Genomic DNA, 25257 nt, shown 5'->3' with positions numbered 1-25257 from the left:
TCCCCCTCAAAAAACCACTTCGGGGTCTGTTAAACTTACCAAAAAAAGTAGATTTTTTAATTTCGTGGTGATTATGCATTTCAATTCAAATTGAAGAGTTGTTCCTGCTTCTAAAACTACAGGAAGTCTTATTGATCCTTTTTATTATATTTACTGTTCGTTGTAAAAGTGGACGTATTTCCATACTTTTAAAAAGCGTATTTGTTTTCTCAATGGTATCACATTTAGTTATATCTTATAGTTTAAAAATGAAGCAAAGCAATTTTCGAAATGTAAATATCTGATGACTAATAGTAGTTGACACTTGTATTTTTTTTTTCCTTTAAGGGGGTCCGGGACGCGAATTTAGAAACACAACCGCGTACGCAGGTCGCACAGATGGCGCTACGATCGATTGGCGAGGAGAAACTTTCGGGAAGGGATTCATCGCCAACCTTCGAGCCACAAGCGCAAGTCGCGATTGCCGCTTAAATTCTCAATTTTTTCCTAATTATTTCTATTTTACTAATGACATCATTTGCGAATGTTTGCTGCAAGATAAAAATGGACTTATATTGCCTAATAATACCAAACTGAATTATATAGGTAGGCATGAATTCGCTAAAATTGCTTTAGGTCCCAAATGTCCAGCCCCTAATTTTTTTCTTCGCTTAACTGAAACATCCTCTCTGAGATGGAACTTGAAAATGTCATATTAGACAATGAAGTCAATGAAATCAGTGGCACTTTTGACCATCAAGATATCAAAAACGAAATGCAGGCTCCCTCTACTAGTTCTCAAATTATTAATGCCTCAGCTGAAGATAAGCAGTTAATTGTAGACGAAATAAAAAGACTAGTGTCATATGAAAATATTGACAAAACAAAATTAACAAAGTTGACTATGTAAAAAATATCAAAACAAGCACATAATTGAATCAAAAATTAAATTTAATAAGTAAAATTTTTCCACCCAGACGGAAAGGTAGAAAAATAAAACTTCAACCGACATCTATTTCAAGACGAAGTGGAATGCCAAAAAGGTCAAACAGAATCCCCGCAGGGAGACCCTTTAAGTGCAAAGCACAATATAAAGCCGAAAGAAATCGTAATCTAACTCAAAAAATAAATTTTAATAGAGCTAATGCAAAAAGTCATAGCGCTTTGTATTATTATTATTTTTTTTAAAATAAAAGCATGTAGTAAAACAATTATTTATTTATCGTTTTTATTAATTTTGCAAAACACTAGCTTGTGCACCGAAAAGAACATTTTTTAAACATTTTTTTTCCCTTTTAGAACTACAGGTCATATTAGAAACAAAAATACACATGTGTCATGACTTAAAACGTAAACAAATATATTAGATACGAAAGGCAAGCAAGGTAAGAAGAACTTTCTAAACCATAATTAACATTTACTAAAAGCACTTTTTAATAATCATGGAAAATATGTGCAGCATTTAAATCTTTTATGTGCAATTATTACAAGGATTTCAATTAAAAATTCAATGGAATTATAAAACTAGCCTACAAATTAAACAACACATTTCTCCCTTTAATTAAATAATTACTTCATTTTTAATATATTCTAAGACAGTTATTTTTCTTTCCTCTCTTAGAACCATTTTGTATGAGATAAAAGGAATATTGTTTTAAGTGTAAATTCTACTTGCAGTAGGTTTCTAATTGATATCTATTGTTTGAGAGTAGAGAAGTTAAAAAAAGGACTATTTCATCTCAGATGCACAGAAGGAAATAATGGGATCCTAATATCGTAGGATGCAAGAAACAACTTGCTAATTTTGCTCAGAGTTAACTGCTAATGATATTTGTGTGTGTGTACACTCTCGACTATGATTTCCAAAGACAATGAACACAAAATTAATTTGGTGACCTGTTCTGCTTATGCTAAAATAATAAAATGTTTTGATATTTATGTATTGATGCGAACAAATCAAATTTAGGGTTATAATACCTATACCTCTGAGCCAGACTAGAGTTAGTCCATTTTCGTCACTTTTCAGGAGAGAGCGAAAACGTTTGTCTGAGAACGTCTTGTCGAAAACGTCTGAAGCATAGAAAGGATGGGACTTGCGCTCTTTTAACGCAGCTAAATATTTGTGAAGGAATATCTTTCATAGAATAAGGATCTCATATGTTGACACGGAATGATATTCTACATTCAATGCAGTAATAAAGTGAAGATTGCAAATTTTGGGCTCATGTTAGTCTGGCTCTGAGGTGTAAAGTTACGATACAAGATATACGACATACAAGGTGATCAAAGAATATGGAAAAGTTTTGAAAAGGGTCAAAAGTGCATATATAACAGCATCACAGTCCAGATATGCTATATGAAAGAGGTAGGGGGCGACATTGTATAGGACAGTTAAAACACGAAGGTTTTTTGTTGCTGTGGATTCATAGAGCATGCTGTACTTTTGAATAAACAACTCATTACTTTTCAATAGAGTGCAATCTGCATCAGCTTAAACAACATGTTCTGCATTTCTTTAGCAGTATTATAGGCCTAGGTGCTTTGTAAAATCTCGATGTAGACAGCTTCTCAGTATATTTATTCGACTACCCAGCAAAGCACCCTCTACAACTTTCAGCCTGTCCCAAAACACCACAGAAAAATATAAGGGAGGGGTACATCCCCAATGGTAAATTTTTAATATTGAAGTTCAAAAAAGGCCTTTTTAGGCAATCTTCGATGCTAACTGAAGGGAGATTACCAAGATGTGTAGTAAAGGATACGTAATGAAATCAATCAACCCTCCCTTGAAACATTTGTCCTTGCAACATTCTTTTTATTGTGCAGTGTTCTCAGTGCTCGCGCTCGTTTCAAGCGCCCCCTTTTTCACTTCACACTTCATTCAAAACTTCGAGATAAAAGAATATTCGAGTAATAAGATTCGAGTAATCGAGACTGTATGATATTCTAACAGCCCATTTCTAACCTTGGTGACGATTTTCATTTTATTTACTGTCACTATGTTTGGTCATTGTCCTATCAAAGTTACTCACAGTCGAGTCTCGATAACTCGCAGAGTTATAACTCGAATATACCAGTGGTGCCTACCTAGGGCGGAGGGTGGGGGGTGGTTCATGACGCAGAGTGCGACATTGAAATTTTTAGGGAGTGGGGGCTGTTTTGAGGGGTCTTTCCGATATTTAGGGGGAGTGCGCCCTTGCTCTTAGGGGGTGGGAACCCCTGAATATACCTTCACCTCAAACTTTTCACTGGGCCCCAAACTCTTGAGAATACTGTAGGAACCTCTGTTAACTTGAGCTACCTCTTATAACTCGAAGCTTTCTACCGGTCCCTTGAGACTTCGAGTTATCGAGATTTGACTTTACTTAAAAAATACACACACAAAAACACAGTAAAAGAAGAAATCAGTTAAAAATACAACTAAGGATTTTAATTCAATCATTTGAGGCTGTTGCTGAAATGTATACGATATACATAACCAGTTGAGTACCTTTAAATACTAATGAACTATGTCTACAAACTAGATTAATCTTTTCTTTTTACTTTCTTCTATATCTAATATAGAGAAGAAAGTATTGGATTCGTGCAAATTTTCGAATTTCGAATTTTGACGGATTCGAACGTTTTGAGGTGTGCCGACTATTTTTTTCTGTTGACACCTCAAATATACTTTAATTGCTGAAAATTTAGCTTTCAGCTGACACTTTAGACGAATAAAATCACTACTTTTGATAAACCAAGAAAGAATCAGTAATTAAATTAATGAAGTATCTGCAAATAATTATGTATTGCAAACATGCAGCTTAAAACGTGGTTTTGAAGAATCAATTTCTAATGTTAAGCAATTTACAGTTTAAAAACTGAAACATTCTTGATTTTCATCACAACGGCAATCCAACCCAGAACTTTCAGGAAGCAAAGAAGAAATTCCCAAAAGAATATTACAATGTCAATAAAGATATGTCCGCAGGTTAAAAAAAAATCAAATGTTTGTTGCAAAATAACTTATTTTGACACCACATCCATTCAAACGTGGTTTTAAAGAATTAATTTCTAATGTTTTGTAATGTTCAGTTGAACAAATCGAAACATTCTTAATTTTCATCTCAACGGCAGTCCAACACAGAACTTTCAGATGCAAAGAATCAATTCACAAAAGAATATTTCAGAAATACAATGTCAATAAAGTTTTGTTCGTAGGTTAAAAAACATCAAAGTTTGTAGCAAAACAACCGATATGGACCCCACACCCATTCATATCACATAATCAACGAAATACCAGCAACAAAGGTAAATAAACAGACACCATAATAATTGCGCATGCGCAAGTACCTCAAAAGCGATATCGCTTCCTTGGCGCATTTACGCGAGGAGTCGAACCGCGCCAAATGAAATGCGATCGTAGCGCCATCTGTACGACCTGCGTACGCGGTCGTGTTTCTAAATTCGCGTCCGGGACACATTTTGAAAAATTTTTTATTATGTACTTTAGAGTTTTGAAATTTTTTGAACTGATTCATCATTTATTTAATAAGCAAAATCATAACATAAATATGAAAAAAAATTATTTTTTTATTTAAATTTAATTAGTTTTTTTAAAAAAAATGGTGTTGCTTTAAATTGCTATAACTCAAAATACTGTTGGTCAATTTTCAATTTTTTTCAAAAAAGTATGCACAAATATCTAAGCTTTAATTTTTATTCGGCGATTTTAAAAATATTGATTCAATAAAAAATAAAAAATATTTGAAGAAAAATTTCGAAAAATTCGAAGATACTTTTTTTAAAAAAAAAATCATAATTTTTGAAGTAAACGTTTTTTTCAAATTCGCCGAATGAAAATTAAAGTAAATTGCTTGAAAAAGATATGCTCCAAGTTTCATTACTTTATCTCTATCGGTTCCTGACTTATAAGAGTTTGAATGCAAGAAATCGGGAAAAATTGCATCATGGAGAAAAACGCGTTTAAAGTTTTAAAGTTATGTACACATTCGTTAGATGCATGCAACAAAAATAACTATAACTTTCTTCTATTTAAGGTAGAAACAAGATTCAAAAGTCCTCTTAAGCAGAAAAAAACGGAGCAATTTTTCAAATTATAAAAAAAAAATTGCAAAATTTGAGGATTTTTGTGTCCCGGATCCCCTTAGGAAAATTTGCTTCGGCATTTACAAGGAGATACACCACTTTCTCAACGAATGACGCATATATTTATAAAAAAAAATTAAATTCGTAATATTGGAAGCTAGGGATCTGGCCAAAGGATAGAACGCAAATTCAAAATAATAGAATATCAGAACTGTTTGAACAAAACGTGTCCCTGAGTCGAGAAAAATGAACGCATGCAAATTAAAAAGAGTAAAACTGGTTATTTATGAAAGGGCAAATCAGTTTAAACAACTTTTTAGATATTATTTTAACAACTTATGGATCACTAACACACTAGAAAAGAGAGAGAGATTTTTTAAATGGGTCAAAAAATTAGAATAATCTATTCATTCAACGTGAATTTTAAAAAGTAGCAAAAATATTTGCATACCTGTTAACCGATAGTTTGTCACAAGTATGGAGCTTGGCGCCTGGATAATTTTACGCTTTTTTAAAAGCCTTTTTATTGCTCAAAATGGGTCGTCTAGGTGATAAATAGGGGAAAAAAAACGAAGTTACATATTTTATCATTTCTTAAAGTTAAAAAAAACTATCCAACTCAATTCAAATGAACGTTTTACAATCTATGGTATGTAAGATTTAAAAGGAATATAGAAGGACTGACCAACTAAAAAGTAGCCGAAGAATACACGAGGTAGAAGAATTGCAACACCTGTCAGAGATGAACCCAAATTAAAGTAAATCGTCCAAAATAATCGTTGAAAAATACTTCTTAATAATAAATGTGGGAAAGAATGTATAATTATCTTGTCCACGCCAACTACATTTGCACGGTTGCACAAACTGCAATTTTGATTACGGATCTACGAAGTACGACCTAAGATAAACATGAAGCAGAAACGTGTACGACTCTCCTGGAGCAAAGAGATGCTCAACAGGGGCAACAAGTTTGGAAAAGTTTTATATTCGATGATGAATCTTTTTTTTTTTTGAAATATCTATGAACAAGAAAAGATGTTCGGGTTTGACGTTTAAAAAGAAAAGCGTATGAGAAATCTTGTATAAGACGTTCTCTGCAATTTGACAGATCCTTTTTGGCTTGTGGGTGCATGAGGGCTGCTGGAATTGGGAAATTATGTATATTGTATATCTTAAAATAAAACAATGCGTGACTTCCTCTGTTTATCAATAATACTACATGATATACTTCATCTGAGGCACAGCAGTTAAACATTTAGTGACACATGTTATCTTTCAGCAAGATTTTACTCCGTGTGATGTCTCTAAATCGACTCATAGATTTTAGACAGAAAGAGGAATTTCGGTATTAAATTGGTCAAGCAACTCTGATAATCTCATTACGATCAAGAATTTGTGGTACCGTCAAATCTAAAGAAAGCGGTTCAAGACCTGGTGCCAGCCAACAAAATTGAGCTCGTTGCCGCATTGGAAGAGGGTATGGAAACAGTGTAAGAAACGATTAATGTAAACAAGTGGTAGAATCCGTGTAAAGCATTGAGTCCCTGTAAAAATTGACGCATTCTAGTATTGATATTGTTTTTTTTCCCCCTTTTAATTTGAATATTCTAATTTTTTGACTCAATGTAAACCATGGGTGCAAGACCTTCCGTCTTAGGACGGATTTCCGTCTTGGACAAAATTTCCGAGACGGAGGTCGGGACGGAAAGAAATTCGATCATTTTCCTTCAGTTCTTACTTAAAAAAGAAAAATTGAGTGTTTGAAAAATATGCATTAATATATTCTGGACCGTTCCATATCCACGAATTCAGATCGACACTCTCGATTTTCCTTGACTTGATTCGTTTGCAATGTGCTGTTGGAGGAATAGCTTTTAGAATCGCGCCGTTTGACTTTTTTTAGGTATTGCTCTGTTATTTCCAACTCACTGCTTTGCAGAGCGCGGAGTTGCTCACTATTATCCCTGATTTATCAAATTAATCGTCTCTATTTGAAAATTTAGCCTTTTCTCTTTCTATTTTCGATCATCCTTTTGTTCTTTCTCATTTATGTTTTTTTTTTTTTTTTTGCAAACTTTACACGCATACATGAAAATTATGTGCGCTCTTAAAATGTCTTAAGAGTTGAATCTGAATCACCGATTGAGAGTAATTGCTGATGGGATGAAATGTTTACGCGTACCACTTTTTTTTTTTTTTTTTTGCCACATACGAGGCAAAACGAGAACTATCAGGGACTTTACAGATTTTAATGAAAATGGGAATTTTGGAAGGAATCGGAGGGGGAGAGGTAAATTTCAAGCTGGTTAGAAACACCGATGATGGGCAACTGTTCCTGCATTTTTGACATGTTTCTGGTGAAATATTCTAAGACTTGAGGAATCACTAAATTTCAATGTCTTTCAATCTAACACTCGCTAGAGTAGAAATATGGTGGGAGGGAAGGAGAGAGAGAGAGAAAGGAAATAAGAAAAATAACGGCTGCACGAATTTGCGAAAAAAACGCTGCTCTTGCAAAATGGGTAGGCACGCAAATTAACCCACGATACAGAGGTCTTAAAACGTTTGTATCTTGGACAATCTAAGGGGGGGGGGGACTACTCAAGGGCTCCAGAATGAAATATCGAGAAACTGAATTGAAAATCATTTTTGAAGCCAGGAGTGGTTCGGGATTTTTCCTCTGCAAACTTAAAAATTTTAAAGTCAAAAATGTTTAGGATGTTTTTAATAATGTAAAAGTAGCGAGTATTAGGTTTAAAAAAATCGGACACTGGAGCCTTAAAACACTGATTTAGGCAATGTTTGATGAATTGATAATAGATGGTTTTGGTGTTCTAACCTGAAAATGTTTTGTTGCTGATGTATTAAAAACTATTTGAGGCTATACTTAAATTTGTTGAGAAAAAGAGAAATAGGAACAATCTCCGGAAAAGTGTTTGTAATTGAAGTCTTAAAACTTTTAGGCTGTCTTTGGCAATGTCAAGAGGGGGGGGGGGGCTCTCTTTAGGCGAAATTCCGAAACTGGAATCTTAAAAGCGCAACTTTAGTCCGTCTTGGGGTTCGAGGTCCTCCTTCCCCCCCAAAAAAATATTCAAAGCTGAAGTAGTCAGAACTCAGCTTCAAGTAATCTTTGAGGAACTTAAGAGGAAATTCGAAAGTTTTCTCTCAATAAATTTTAGAACTTAAATTCTTAAAACTTTGGTGATGAAAAGGGGGAACCGTCAAATGTAGTGAACTTAGGGGAAGGAATTTGGTGGTGAGGGGGAGAGGGTTCCATCCTCCGAAAATTTCTCCATGCTGAAATGCTATTTTTTAGTGAGTTAAGAGTTAGGGAATTCTAGTGTCTCTCTCGGAACATTTTCGAAATGGAAGTCTTAAAACTTTGTGTTGTCTTTGGCGATGTGGGGAGGGGAGTTTCTCTATCAATAGAAAAAAAATTCTAAACACAAACTTACACTGCCTTTAATAAACACAAAGAGAAGGGAGGGGACATTCCATCGGCCAGCCCGAAATATTTCCGTTTCTGAAATTTTAAGAGCTCTATTTTGGGCTATCTTTGGATGACTTAAGGGGGAAGCTTCTTTCAAAAAGTTTCCTAAATTAAAGTATTAAAACTTTTAGGCGGTCATAAGTCATGTATATAGGTAAGGGGGGTAATATTCCTAGAAGCAAAATTTAGAAACTGAAACCTTGAAACTCAAATTTAGGATATTTGTGGTGAACTCAGTGGAAGGGGTTCGGGAGTTCTCTTCCGAAAACTTTTCGATGCTGAAAGGTTTAAAACACTACTTTAGGCTATATCTGAGTGCCTTAAGAGGGATTTGATTCGAGGCCAGTCCCTGGGGTGAGGATTCAGTTCCACTATTCCTTTTTTTAAATTAATGAATATTGTAAAGTGTACCTTGTTTAAAAATTGTATCTACTTCACTGAAGTGGTTTTTTTATTGCTAATTTCACCTGCTGTCTTATAAAAGAATTCTTTTTCAAATGAAGACTGTGTGGGGGAATGGTGCTAGTTCATAATCATTAGGCGCCCATACCGTTCCCCCACTTTTCCTTCTTTTCTGGTTTGTTGGCGCTACCTTGGGTAGGCTTTCCGATTAGAACTGATTTATGTGGCAAAAGTGAAAATCTTATGTCCTAAGCGATTCTATTGCGGCAATAAAAAATTTTACCATCGGCAAAAAAAATAATGGCGGGGAACCCCAAACGTTTTTACCCCTAACATTGTCCAACATCGTCTAAAATTGCGTTTTTGGAACTTCAATTTCGAAATATTGACGAAGAAGAGTTCCTGAACCCCATCCCTTCGATACTGCATTCAAAAAGCGTATAAACGTTATGAAAGATGGAGTGCAATTTCGTTTCTAAAGCTTCAATTTCGAGGAGAGTGCAGAGCCCTTTCTCTAATATTTTTGATGGTCGCCCAATATTGTGATTTTGGGACTATCACTTTGAAACAATTGGTGTGGAAGAGTCCCTGAACTTTACCAAAATGGCCTAAAATTGTGTTTTTTGGACTTCAATTTTAAAAAATTCCTGGAGGAGAACCCCTGTTGTTGGCGGTTTTTAGGTTTTTGGAATTACGATATCAAAACGCTTAACATATCACAATTTAAACTAAGTTCATGTTGTTAGAAAAGTCAAAAACTTAAAATTCATACCAAACACAGATTCCAAAACTGGCATAGTTAAAATCCACAACATTTATATGCATAAATTTTTCCATAAGCACGCATGGCTGGCTGGGTGGGGGAGGGGGATGAAAATATTTTCCGTCTTGAACACATCACCAAACTTGCACCCATGATGTAAACCTTCATCACTATAAATTTTTGGATTTTTCTGTCTAAGATTATTTTTAATTGAGTATATTTGAAATGAAATGTATGGGGCTTCAAGGTCCAAGAAAGGTGGCACGTTCATTTAAATACCTACTTTGCACCTATATTTGGTTAGAATAAACTTTTTTCAAAAAGTGAGAAGTATTCTATTATTTTGAATTTGGGTTGTATTTCGGTCCGTTAACGGGACCCTTCACAAAAATCCAATCAACCGAAACGGACCTTTCACAAAATCCCGATCAACCAAAACGGACCCTTCACAAAATTCTGATAAACAAGAACGGATTTTTCACAATTTTTTTATTGAAAGAGCAAATCTGCAAGCAAAATAACACGTATTTGCGTGTATAAAATCGATAATTTGTGGAACCTTTTTTAAAGTCAAGTTAAAGCGATTAGCTTATACAAAATCTGCTAATTTTGCAAAGAAAAAAAAATCGGCACTCTTGTGATGCTCCTGCAAGCGATAAATAATTGCTACTGCCAAATAAATATTAATTTTAAGGAAACCACAGAATTCAACTCTGAGACAAAATTAGGCTTTTATGACCGTTTATTCGAAGCAAATACCAAGATTGAAGGATTAAAATTGAGAGACTAGATTTAATTCTCTGATATTTTACATGAATGGTATAATGCGTTCTGAATTAACTTTTACGGATTTGCAATCTAAGAAATTTAACCCAAGTAGGTTTGTCGCGCGTACTCGTGTACGCACTTAAGTTTGAATTTATAATTGGATTTATTACTGTAGGGACCTTCAGCAATGTTTCGTAAAACTTATGGATGTCGGAAACCCTGTTTCGGCAACGCTGTTCTTTAAGGGCCGACAGCTGCCGAAGAATGCAGCAGTTCTGACAGCTGCGGACGCTCAGAATGTCAGTGCTGCTTGCTTAGGGTTAGTTAGATATAATATAAATAAATAATGAAAAAAGAGGCCGAGGAGATCGGAGCTGCTACAGGGACTGTACTATTTGGAGCTGGAATTGATGCTTCATAGCTTGAAAACTTGAAATGCGTTTTTCTCAAAACCACTTTTTCAAAGTTTGTGTTCATTCCCATTGACAGACTCATTTAAAATTTAGTACACACATTCTGGATACACCCCCCCCCCCCTTGCTAGTTTTTCTTTCTTTTTTTTTAAATGAGGTTTTTTTTACTAACAAAGTAGCTGAATTTTTCGTGCAATTGTCACTTTTAAAGTCAAAAAAAAAAAAAAAAATCTGAGAACGTAGGGGGGGAAAGTAACTGATACTTTGACTAAATTCAAATACAATTTGAGTTCAGATAAATGTCAGCTGAGATAGTGAACACCGCAAATCATCTTTCTGCAAAGGTGCTCTGGGAAAAGCTCTGTCGCCGGCTTGTCTGGATACTTTTTGATCAAATATTTATAGAATATTCTTAAAACTCATACATAATAATACATGTAAGGTTTTTATAAATTTAATCAAACCATTTTCCTAAAAAGGTGATTTTTTTACGCTGAAAACCCTGCCCCCCGCCCCCCTAAATAACGTTTTAATAATTACAAATAAAGTTAATAGTTTAAACAGAGCGCATTTGAGTTAATTTAAAATGTGAATGCAAATCGTTATTCAAAATATTTATTGTATGTGTGTGTGTGTGTTCTAGATTATCCTAAAAGCCCCAATACCTCGAAACCTTAAAATTCAATGCCATGCTCTTTCATCCATTGGTAAATGAGGTCGATGTTTAAAATGGGTTTGAAAAAAACTAAGTTTTTTTGCCGTAAATATGTTAATTTACGAAGGCATGGTGCAAATGTGGGAAGATAGAGAAGTCACTCAACTTTGTAAACGCCCAGTGGGAATTGGGTAGAGTAGAAGTCTCAAGGTTATTTAATGGAGTTGGGGAGTTGCGTCTACTTTGCTATTATTGCTCTTTCAATTAAAATAAAACCTCACGTTTATGACTTGTATAGGTTTAAATGAAATGAAAGTTATGCAGAAATATAGATTTGATGGAATTCGTTCACTCTATATACAAGCAACTAAGAGAGTGTGGGGTAAAGTGAAATAGTTGAGGTACATAACTTACATTTTTCAAAGCGAACAAATTAGAAATTTGTTTTGAAAATTATTGTAAATTAAAGAGTCAATAATATATTTTGTATTAACACTTGTATTGAAATATTTTTGGCCGCATTTTTTACTTTCAAATATAAATGGAAAGTTGTCACTTTGTGAACGTTAAAATGTTGAATTAATGCAAATGAAAGTTTCTATTTGATTATTTAAAATATGTTTCTTCAAATTAAAGAATAAATAAAGGAATGGATAAATAAATAAATAAATAATGAAACAATATTCGAACAAAAAAAATTAAGGAGTTAACAAATGCATGAATAACAAAGTGAATTAATAGGAAAATAAGTGAATGAATGAATGTTTTATGAGTTTATTGGGTCATTTTCAATAGAGTCATACAATACAAAATAGTCATTTCTTTTTATTTCAAATTTCGCATTCAAAGTAAAATTGTTGCTGAATTGGTAGTCCTGTTTTGATATTTCTCAGAGAATTCTGATTATTCTCAGTTCATTCTCCCCGAAAAAACGCTTATACTTTGTTAAAAATTCGCGATTAGCCGTTGTGAATTTTAATATTGTTGTGTTTTTAACTTTTCTCACAAAACTAAAACTTTATCGCGTTAACGACCGTCGTGTTTGCGCCCCCCCCCCACACACACACTCCCATCCGCCTGCCACTACCACCTGTATACGTTGTTATATTTTTCATATTCTTACAATTTGATTTCTACAAATTTATTTCATTCCTTATTAAAAAAATTCAAAACATAATTCAGGGCATTTTTTTTTTTAAATATATGTACTAAGCTCTTGACTACTGATAGTTACCCTACCCTAACACCTAAGTATTACTAGTCTTAATGTTTTGATATTTCCCTGAGAATTTTGATAATTCTCAGTTCATTCTCCCCGAAAAACCAAATTGGACACCTTTTTCTCTGAACAAGATGACAAGGGTGCCCCCCCCCCCTTAGAGCAAGGGCGCACCCCCTTAATATCGCTAAGCCCTCCCAAAGCAAGAGCCCGCCAAAAGGGGAAAATACCCCTCAAAACACCCCCTAAAAACTTCAACCGCGCAGTCTGCGCCATGACCCCGCCCCCCCCTCATATGGATACTCCTGCATGTTGAAACATTTTTCTAAATTTATATAGTAATAACATAGTTTCTTAGTAGTTAAGCGTTTTAAAGTTAATTTACTTAAAGTTAATTTAAATGCAATTGCAATAAAGAAGCGCTTGTTTTCTTGAGCGACGAATGTACCCTTGGAATTCGAAAAATAAAAAAGATCGATCCTGTTGTCATAGAGACTGCGTGCCTGTCTACTGGAGAGCACGCTTGATATCTGAATCGATGTGTGAGCGCTTTCTTTTACAAAATTGAGAAATTAATTTACGTTCTTTTTCAAGTATAGTTATATTTTGCATTTTTTCCAGGGATGAAAAGAAAACACACCTCGCTTTGAAATTCTCATTTATTTTTTTTCAAAGCGTCTTAAGAAACTTCTTTGACTTTTTTTCTTTTCTTTCTTTTTTCGTTATAACTTTTTGTTTATTTTTTAATAAGCTGGAAACTTTATTTAAAGATATTTTATTTTTTTTTATCCAGCGGTCTAGATGCATTCATACTTCAAAAGTTAGGTACTGGTATTTGTTATTTATAATAGTAGTTGAAATCCAGTTATTTTATGGCAATAAAATTATTTCCTCTGTACCTTTTCAAGTAGTCATTTTTTGCAGAGAGGAAAATCGGCTTTTAAAGTCTGATTTTTTTATATTATTTTTTAACGAACTTTTTAGGAGCTTTTTTAAAAGCTTCTTTGCTTCCCCCCCCCTTCATTTTTTTACAATTTTATTTTATCGAACTTTTAAAAGCTTCTTTGATCTTTTTTTTATTTTACCCCCCCCCTCCCCTCCTTTTTTTAAATATAGGGTTGGTTGGGGAAAGTGGGTCACTGTTGTAAGTGGGTCATCGACACATACATACACACACAAACACACATGCCTACATACACACACCTACATACACACACACCCATACACATTCATGATTGCGAAAAATATAATTTGAATTCAAAATGTCAAAATTCAAATTAATTTTTTTTCTTTCAATATATAGGTACATATAACCTCTTGACTGCTGATATTCTCTATAAATGGGACCCTAATACATAGTGTTAGTCTTTCTGTTTCTCTGAAGATCTGAAATAAAAAAAATTTGGAAGAAATTTTCTAAATTTTTGTTTTCAAAACTCTATTTTAGCCAGTATTTGGTGATGTTAGAGGAGGAGAGGTTTGAAGGTCCTCCGGAATTTTTTTGATATTGGAGTTTTAAAAACGCTAATGTGGTTCACAATTGATGATGTTAAGGGTAAAGGGAAGATTCAGCACAATCTCCAGAAAGTTTTCTAAATTGAAGTCCGAAATATGCAATTATGTGCCTATTAATTTATGGGCCCTAAATGCACAATTATAATGACGTTAGGAGAAGCAATGGAGGTGGACGACTCTTCTGCGGGAAATTTTTGAGACTTGAATTCCAAAAATGCAATTTTGTTCCCCCACATTTTTTTAGAAATTGAAATCCTAGAAACGAAATTTTTGATCATCTTAAATGACGGAAACATATTTCAGTGGCCCATGTATTTTTTTTTTAGACATAAATATGATTTTTGTGTTGATACTTTGTGTTTAAACAAAAATTAGATTATATACTCATGTTTGTGAAAATTTCAACAACATGAAGGACTCATTGGAAAGGAAAAAAAAATTATTGCACAACTTACTCATAGTGCTACAAATAAACGATCAAAATTATAGATCAATGAAATGAAAATAACAGGCCTAAATTAATATCGAATGTAGCTACCTCGCGCAGGTATGAGAGCCTGTACACGTTTTGGCATCAAATCAGAGAGGTGCTGAATGTAACGATTGGGAATAGTATCCCAAATGACTTTAATCTGAAGCCAAAGTTGATTCATACCCACTGTCGGACGAGACACATGGGCGAGTCTTCGACCAACGCAACCCAGATAGCATTTTTTGCTTGCAGCAAACTTGCAACAAATTTGCTTTGCAATTCTGCAAACTTGCATCAAACTTGCAACAAATTTGCTTTGCAATTCTGCAAACTTGCATCAAATTGGATGAGACAAGTCTGCAAGTCAGATACAAACGAGATGCAAGCTTATGCAAGTCTTGCTTTCCCCACGAAGTGAACTTGCAGCAAGTTTGTCCTGCAAGTCTTATCAAGTTTGCTGCAAGTTCGTTGCAAACCAGTAGGAAAGTCATTTTTGTGGTATCAAACTTGCTGCAAGTTCAAAGCAACTGAAGCTTCGCTGTGACAAGTTTGCTTCAAACTGAGCTTTGTCATATCAAATTTGCTACCAGTTCATATCAAATTTGCACAGCATTTTTTTGCTTGCAGCAAACTTGCATCATAATGGATGCGACAAATTTGCAAGTCTGATGCAAGCCTTGTAGTCCCCACGAACTGAACTTGCAGCAAGTTTGTCCTGTAAGTCATATCGAACTGTTGCAGGTTCATTTCAAATTTGCTTAGGTGCATCAAATTCTGAAAATTTTCTGCAAACTAATAGAAAAGTTTGTTGTACCAAATTTTGCACAAATTAGTGAATAAGTAGCCTTTTTTTTTTAACAAAAAGTATTGTGAACCCACTGCAAACTAGAACATACTTTTATTGTATTCATTGCAGAAATATTTTTAATCGAACAAACTTTATTGTATTAAAAATTTGAATTTATAATACTACACTCCTTTGAAAAAAATCAGGTCTCAAAATTAGTAGTATTTCTAGCAAACAATTAATTTTAGTTTTAGCAATAACTGTAGAAACATATTTTATACTATAAAAATATAATTAAATTAAACAATGAATATTTATGTAATGCATCCAAGAGAAGTTTGTAATAGTTTGCAATAAGTTAACAGTACCTTTGATCTGATTCACAAAAATTTGATACAACAAAACTTTTGTTTTCAGAAAATTTGCAGAAATTATAACGCAAAGCTAAACAACTGCTAATTTTATAAATGTTTTTCTCTAAACAAATTCTCACTTGTTTTTTATTAAAGGATTAAAACCTTTTCAAAATTTTATATCCCAATTTACACAATGTAATACAGTAAAACCTGTGAAGTTGGCCACCTGTGTAAATTGACCGCTTTTTTCAGGCACGGAATTGGTCCTTATCATATAAACCTACCTTTGTAAGTTGACACTTGTTTAAGTTGACAACTAAAGTAATGCACCACAGGTGGTCAACTTATACAGGTTTCACTGTACTAGCTTTATTTACCAATTAAAATTTGAATAGGGCATTTCATTTTTCTTTAAAAAAAATTCTCATGCATTCATCGAATGCTGTAAATACAATGTTAATTATATACAGGTAAATGTAAATTTAAGCCCAATTTGCAAGTAAATTTGAAGACTTTTTTTTTACTTTATTATTTACTATGTAGGATCTGATTCAGGCGTAAAAAGTTTGCTAATGTGTGATCATACATTCATCTAATTTTATAAAAAACAGTTGATTATCAAGCAGATGAACACAAAACAAATCCCAAATTCAACATAACATTATATTAAATAAATTAATTTGTTTTTTGGATATTGAACTGGCATTTAGTTCATGGTCTCATAGCGACCTTCTAACAAATTTGAGCACAGGAAGTAAAGTATAGATCAAATTGTACCAGTTGTACCGAATAACATTGAATTGATACAGTGGACTTCTCCAGAAATGTTAATTTTTGTTATTATTTTAATAAAATATACTTGTTAAAACGTACAATTCAAACTAAATTATATGGAGAATAAATTACTAGTAAATTATTTTTGTACGTTTTTTTTTCTATGATATAAATATATGGCACAAGCATCAATTAAATAAACTTTTACTCTAAGGAGACTTTTCAGTATTGTGGTAACCCTATTCTCAGCAAACACAAAATAAATTTAAAAAGACAGTTATAATAAATCAATACAGACTGTTTATTAACAATAATTACACACAAATTGTCCAACAGTATTTACAGAATATTATAATACATCGATTCTTCACACTTTTCTTCGTGTCTTTGTGTCCTAAAATAAAAAAAAGCATTGTAGAAAAATTATAAGTTTTACTTTCATTAAAGAATTCTGCTAACAGTAGTCTTAAAGACAGACATAAACTATAGTTCCCCAGTTATGAACCCTACTCCCATTAAAGGTGCTACTTGAAAACCACCAATTGCTAATGTTAACTTAAAGAGAAATATATTTTCAATGGAGAGCTTTTGTTACCACACAATTTCTGTTTTTTACTTCTATTAAAAATGAAGAAGAATCTTTGCTGGTAAGTTTTATTACTTTTGGAGACATTTTCACTTTTGAAACATGTTTTAAAAGACTTTTTGTTATTTATGCATGATTAATATTGCAGTAAATATGAGTTGATTTGATAACACTTTTAGCTTTAGCATACTTTGACAGATTAGTGTATTTTTGGACGGTAAAAACCGCCTGTTCTGTCCGAAACCAGTTTTAGACAGTCCAAAACTCAACCCTGATCTGTGGTGAATTTGAGGAGCAGATCGGACTTTGCATAAAATTCAACAAAAAACTAACTTTAAATCTCAAAAACACTTATCTAAAATTGTTTTTGAGCTATAATAATCATTTTAAACACTGCATAAAATCAATTATTTTTTACTTAATAAGACAGTTTTAAGCACTATGTCATGCCTCATGCTTTTGAACGCTCGACTGTGAAATGCAGAGCAAAATAACTTTTTTTGCAGAGCTACGGAGTTTTGCAATCTCACTGCCTCATATGGAAGTTCAAAATTTAATTCAGCTAAAGAATGAAAATAATAATAAAAATTAAGTTTAACATTGATGGAATTGTTGGTGAACACGATGAAAATTATGTATGAAAGAACCTAAACAAGCACCTAACAAAACACTTAAGAGAGTAACTAAAAGTAGGTACAGTAGAACCTGTGAAGTTGACCACCCTTGTAAGTTTACCACCTGTCTTAAGTTGACTGCTTTTTTCAGGCACGGAATTAGCCCTTTTCATATAAATCAAACTCTGTAAGTTGACCATTAAAGTAGTGCACCGCAGGTGGTCAACTTAACAGGTTTCACTGTATCAGCAAACTTAAAAAAAATTACTAATAATAAAGCTGAAAGTTCCTCTGTCTGTCAGGATCTCTGTGACGGGCATAGCACATAGACCGTTCGGCCGATTTTCATGAAATTTGGTAAAGTTAGTTTGTAGTATGGGGATGTGCACCTCGAAGCGATTTTTCGAAAATTCGATGTGGTTCTTTTTCTATTCCAATTTTTAGAACAAAATTTTAGTAAGATGAACGAGTAAATTACGAAATTATCATAACGTGGAACCGTAACATGAGCACAAGCCAATTGGCGAGATACAAAATTATCATAACGTGGAACCATAACATGGGTACAAGTCAACTGGCGAGAAAATTCACCATATATTATTTGTAAATATACAGGCGAACCAAAAGATCTTTTAATTTTTCTATTACGGGCAAAGCCGTGCGGGTACCACTAATACTGAATATTTCACGTTTGTTGAAAATCTTTGATTGAAAGAAGACATACTTTGTTTTAAGTAAAATTTAGAAATGATAGTTTAATAGCATAATCCAGCCTTCACATTCCCCATAAATAGTAAAAAAAATTAATTTGGTGAGTTTTCCTCAAAGCAAAAATCCCGACTTGTCAACACCTACTTGTAGCATTCCCCACACAAATTGTAGGATTTATTACTTCCAAACAAGCTTAGGTTTGTAAACATGACAGAAATACAATGCCGGTTTAAACTAAAAAACTCCAATCGTTCAAATTTGCTTGCGAACAAAAGCTTACTGAAAAAACATACAAATTAAAAACTTGCAATAGCTGTCATAAATCCTGCTGAAATTTTAAATGGGTAATTGGTTGGTCCAAACTTGATAGGAAGTAAAATGAAATGACAAGTTTAAAATATGATTTTCAGTGCATACTCAAAAATTTTTGTGTTTTCCTCCCTTTTCTTTCAAAATTCAAGCTAGCATATATATTTGATATAGCCAAAATGCATTAATTTAGCTTACATGCTAAATGCGATGTATATACAAGATTTTCAAAAAGAGCTAACCTCATATACAAGTGCATGATATTCTTTTTTGATGTTATTTTCAATTATTTACTATCTAGTCTGTCCAATTAACTTTAAATTATTTATAATTAATGCATTTATTTTAAAAAAACAACAATCATTTTTACTAAACATTAAATACATTTAAGTATTATCTATGCACACCTATTTGACCCCTAAAAGTGAATTGAAAATGAATATTTACCTTGAAAGCAAATAAGAGGGGAAGTAATTATTCTGCTGCTGAATACTTTATATAAAGCCATTCAATAAAACTTGGGAAATATGATAGGTTGCGGTTACTAAGATATGGTAAACAACCTGACAAACCAGCTTTAAAAAATCCTATTTATGAAGTTTATTAATAAAAATAAAAATGTTGTACTCAAAAACTCACATTATTTCTTGATGCCAACTGCCATATATTCTTATACACCCTTTGACAAGCAGCTATAATAAAAAAAACATAAGAATAAACAACAGGACATGCTATATTTGCTAATACATTTAATCAGAGCTCAAAGTAAAGTCAACAAAAAAGAATACTATTTTGAAATTGTCGACTAAAATTATTTTATGGAAATATAACCAGTTTTAAAATTGGAGACAAATATTATTAATGGAGCTAATATTTTGAATAATAAAAACAAGTTATTGCTAGAAGCTAAACTAAGTTACAGTTAAGCTAGGATACATTCAATTTAATTTGAATTCCGAAATAAAGACATATTAAACATATGAAATCATCTGGCAATCCATAGGCAAAAAAGAAATTATTCAAGCAAACTTTTTCGATAAAGGTAAAACATCCTACAATAATTATCAGAATAATCATTCTGCACAGGTATGTTTCAAGCCTCGTGTTAAACACAAAAGTTATGTTTTTCCTTTTTTTTTTTGGTATAGAGATCTCAAAGAAATGTTTTTAAATTTTAAACCATTTCTTTACAACAGCTTCTCAAAATAATTAACAATAATCAGTGCAAATGTAAATCATGCTGTGCAACAAACATGTCTAGAAAGATGGCATAAAATTTACAGAGCTCATAGAACATTTTCAGTGTCGAAAAGTAGGATATTTTCGAAAAAAGGAGGAAAAAGTAGAATTAATACTTGATTACAAAAGCAAGAACAAAATCAAAACAATTAAAAAGTGAACACATAAATATGTCATTATATGTGCACTGCATCTTACTTGAAGTTTTGCCATAAGAAAAGTACATACATTTACAAAAATCAGAATGCCCCGAAAGGAGGTATTAGTCAAAATCCCATATTCAGCAAATTTTAGCTGTTGATTTGGCAAATCTGGAGATAAAATTGCAAGTTTTTAAATATCCAAATATTCCTTTTCATTGGTTGTAGGGGGGAAAGGGACACATGAGAACAATATTTTACATTTCTTTATTTTTCAAAAAAATATTATCAATTTTGCAACACCAAAATATCTAAAAGATTAAATAGGTAGCCTTTTCTTTGTGTCATGAACTTTTTAAAAAATGTCTTTAATTGCTTACATGTGCCCTTTTTGGGGAGAACATATAAACAGGCCTGGGACTCATATGAACATGATTAAAAAAAGGCAGGACATGCATCATATTTTAAAGAACAATACAACGATTTGCAATAATGAAGTTTGTCTAAGCAATTTGAAATATGTTTTCCCAAGTAAAAGAAAACGGTGAAATTACATAAAACAGCTGCTCAAAGGAAGAAGTTTCGACCTGAGAAACAAATGTCATTGTTCCAAATATTTGTCCAAGAGATCGAGTACTGGGACTGCTATTATTTGAGATTTTTTCAAGATTAATGTTATGTAAAACATGCCATGTTCACAAGTCTCCTCCCCTCCCCCCAAGTGTGAATAACCATATTTCACTAGTCGGTAAAATTTGAAGTTCCTATCAGGAAACTGAGAGGGTCCCTGATAACAATAATGGCAGTATTTTACTTCGGGCAAAATTTATACTGAATGAAATATACACCAATATTTTGAAAATTGGGATTGAAGACTGGTAAAGAAAACACATTCATTTGAAATGCTTATAATCAATATTTCACAAAAGATCATACATTTAATTTACTGCATTTTAATTTGGTATAAAATATTCCTTCAATGAGAAGAACAAATAGTATATTCGTAGTTATTCTGTCTAGAAGTTTTTACAAAAAAAAAAGGTACGATTGATCCAGGGTGCAAGGCAGCCATGAGCTAAGCAAGCCACTTGTCGGTTTCATCGGGGCCCCATCCCCCCATTTAGCTTGTTAAAGTCTACTGCGATTCCAAGCCGGGCCCCTTCAAAGGACGGGTCGCTAGTTTAAGACTAAGCTGACATGGCCTCTCGTCGGCACTGCCAGGGTGGTAAAATGGATAAATTTACCAGGTATTCAGGAAAAGACTAAAGAGGAATACAATTCGCAATGAATTAACAAAATTATGAATTTTATTTAATATATAGATTGAAGCAAAACTAACGCTTTAGTGATACACTGAATATTCAGTTGGTATTCAGTACACTGCCTATTCAGCAGACAAACCGAATATTCAAAATACAAAAGTCTTAAAAGTTCTGGGTTCTGCTCTATTTGAGGTGCTTAATGTTTTTAGTTAGAATGAAATGATTTTCATTAACATCTGAAAATTGAAATATTTTGCTACGTTGTAACCGAGGAGGCATGAGCCCCAACTACATCTGATTTTCGAGACTCTATGGTACCTTAAATAAGTTTAACAAGAAGAAAAGTTCAAGTAGAATTTTAACAAATTTAAATATACAATAATAGGTCAGGGCTACAAAATTCTTAAAAATTTTAACATGCCCTGCTGGGTATGTTTGTCAAAACAACAACAACAAAAAAATGTCGGAATAAAAATTTTAAATGCCCAGTTTTTTTTTTTTTTTTTCAATTTTATATTAATAAAAATATTTGAATTTGTCGTATTGCATTAATCAGACAAAAAATTACACCTGATTCAAGAACTGTTTCAATATAAAACATAAAAGTCAAAATAAATAGGTAGGGGAATACGGGGCAAAGCGAAATGTTTAAGATGAGCTTTTTCAAAATGAACAAATAGGAAATTTGTTTTAAATTGCAATATATAAGGAAATAACATTACACATAAAATAAAACTTGCGTTAAAACATTATTTTTTATTATTGGCAGTAAAATTTAGCCTTCGAGAAAAAGCAGAAGTTTTTCCCGGGTTTTTTTTTTTTTTTTTCATGGGACAAAGTGAAAAATAAAATATTTTCTATTTGATTGTGAGAAATTTTTTCTAACAAAATAATGATCAAATAAATAATAATTCACTTAATGAAAAGATAATGAAACAATAAACTAATAAATAAATTAATTTATTAATTGATACAAAGAAAATAAATGAGTGAATTAAATCGAGAGAGAATGCATAAGAAAATAAGTGAAAAAGTGAATTATTAAATTAAGGAAAAATTAGTTAATTAATGAATACGTAGGTGATTTGGTAAGTGATTGAATAAGTAAAGGAAATGAATTATTTCACTTTGCCCTGCATGCAATTGACTAATTATGAAAAATATTAAAAATACAAATGAGCTGAATATTAATTAAATAAATACTGCACAGAATATTCGAAGTTCCCAATTAATATTTCAAATGTTAATTACAAGAACGTTATGATTTAATAACACCAAAAATAATTTTTGACTTACAACAAAACATTACAATTTGAGAATCAATTTTGGAAAATTGCTTGTATTATCATATGCTTTGATTTTCAGAGGTATTTTTTTTCTTGACTGGAATAGACTATGTAGTATATCACCATAGTACAAAAAAATTGAAACTGTTGCTTTGTAATATTATCACATTCCACTTAATTTTAATGTAAAAGAACATTCTCAGATGGTCAAATGTTAAGTTATCAGTTTTGTAAAATTGCAGATAAACAAAGTTTCCCATTAACTATACTTATTGATTTGCTTTTGTTTTAGGAATGATTTTCATTTTATTTGCATGAAATAATTTGCTTTTAATTTAAAGAAAGGATTCAATATGCCAAAAAAAAAAAACACTAAGGTATATTTGAGATAGAGTTTGAAACTTTATTTTGGCGTTTTAAGGCATCGACAGTCGATCGAATTAAAAAATGCGGTTTGATAAAATCTGTCAAATAAAGATTGCTACCAACTGTATTCAAGCCATCCTGTATGCATATGTTCAAAATTATTCATAAGCATCAAGTTTAAACGCGTAACATTGAGCTTGAAACATGTGCTACGCTACAAAGAAATGATTTGACGCGAATCGTGATAGTAAAAAAATATAAACACCAGTGCATTCTTCTGAATTATAATTTAAAGAAAATTGCATTTGAATAAATATTAAACAGCCAAATACCTTTTCTCTGCTGTTCCAACGTGCAGCTTACTTCGTCAATCCATCATGGCTCCCTGTGCTTCGTTTGCTTCTCCGTGTTTGGCGCCGAACCGTAGACTATGTACTACCACGCATGCGCTGGGTGTCCGAATTGAAGCAAGTGTCCATCAAACAAGCGTTTGCAAGAGTAGTTTACGGTGGTGCCGCCCAACTTGCTGAAAGTCTGCCGCTAACCAGTCACGTCAAGTTTGACACAACAAGATAATATCAAGAAAAAATCAAACTTGTCGCAAGTGATCATGCTATCTGGGAACGGGCAGGCACCTGTCGTGCACCAAAGAACACTTGTAGGTTACGTGCGACATGTGATGTGCATTTTCTTGCTGAAACACTCCACCAGGAATGCTCTGAAGAAAGGGTAGTACCTCCGGCGCCACAGCGTCCCTGAAGTAGTGCTCGCTATTGAGATTGCCCATAATTTGGAGTAGATGGCATAGCATTTGATATTTAATAACGCTCCAGATCATGACGCCTGGTGTTATGCTGGTATAACATCGGATTACACACTCTGGGAGGTGACGTTTTCATGTGGAACATCTGACGCGTACAAGTCCATCGATATAGTGCAGATTAAATCTGGGCTCATCCGAGAGGACGATCTGTTGCTAGTCCTCTATGGGGGAATCCTTGCATGCAGGGCCTGGAGCAGCAGACGTCGACGAACTGTGGACGCAGCAAATATGACACCTGTAGCCATACTCCAACGCTGCGCTAGAGGACGCTATACGAACCTTCACAGCTAAGCAGGATAGGTGTCGATAATCCTGTAGCTTTGTTCATTTGCTTGGGCTGGTACGATTCCTTCGTCTAATTCCATCGTCCTCTGTCCATCTTTTAGAAATACGCATCACAGTTGAGGTATTACACCATGTACGGGCACTGATTTCTCCACATGTAAGTTCACCCTCACACATGCAGATCATGCAGCCCCATTCAAACTCCATTATTTGTTCATATGACGCTCTGCTTTGTGGACGAGGCATATTGAGTACTAGATAAACATCTACCATCGGCAAATAATCATACAATGATTCCAAAAAACCTTTACAGTCCTTTATATACAGCTTCTATGCCGCATTTCAGAGGAAGTAACTGGGTCCACGCACGCGCGATGCCTCTGTAATTCCAACCATTTGCATCTCTTATGATGCTATAAATTTCCTGTGAATTTCAGTTCATTTGCATAATTCCTTCTTGGTGTTGTAATTTTCACAAACATGAGTGTATAAATTTTTTGTCAGACCCAATTTTTTTTTTCCTCTCCTCTAAACTGAGGCTTGCCATGGGTTTCTAAATGTTCTGAACACTTTTATTTTGTTAAAAACATGTTTGAAATACGTATTTCTTCTGTTTTCAGCTTGGAAATCTTAATAATACAGATTTTCTAATATTCCTAAAAATTATTTCATAATTGTATTTTTTTTTTTTTTAATTTTATGGAAGAAAAATTGCCACATTTATTCATTTGTTCATTCCAAATACTTATAAACCTGCAAAAGTTTCCCTTTTTTATGTCACTAAAAGGAAATTAGCTGCCCTTTTTCTAAAAAGCTGGTTTTGGGGGAGGGAAGCATCAAGAGAATTATAGTCAAATCCTTTTTAACACCATAAAAATTTGGTATAAATGTATAGCACCAGGGACTTGAATGTCAACAAACTGCTTTGAAAATATTAAAATTTCAAAATTCGGAT

General features: G+C 33.1%; 1 protein-coding gene across 1 annotated transcript in view; it reads left to right on the top strand.

Moving 5' to 3' along the window:
* The window catches only part of LOC129218408 (tyrosine-protein kinase Src42A-like), a 192560-nt gene that overhangs the window by 141144 nt on the left and 26159 nt on the right, over positions 1-25257 (top strand). The window lies entirely within an intron of this gene.

Source organism: Uloborus diversus, chromosome 3, assembly GCF_026930045.1.
Source record: "Uloborus diversus isolate 005 chromosome 3, Udiv.v.3.1, whole genome shotgun sequence".
Taxonomy (NCBI): domain Eukaryota; kingdom Metazoa; phylum Arthropoda; class Arachnida; order Araneae; family Uloboridae; genus Uloborus; species Uloborus diversus.
This window is presented reverse-complemented; position numbering and strand designations above follow the sequence as displayed.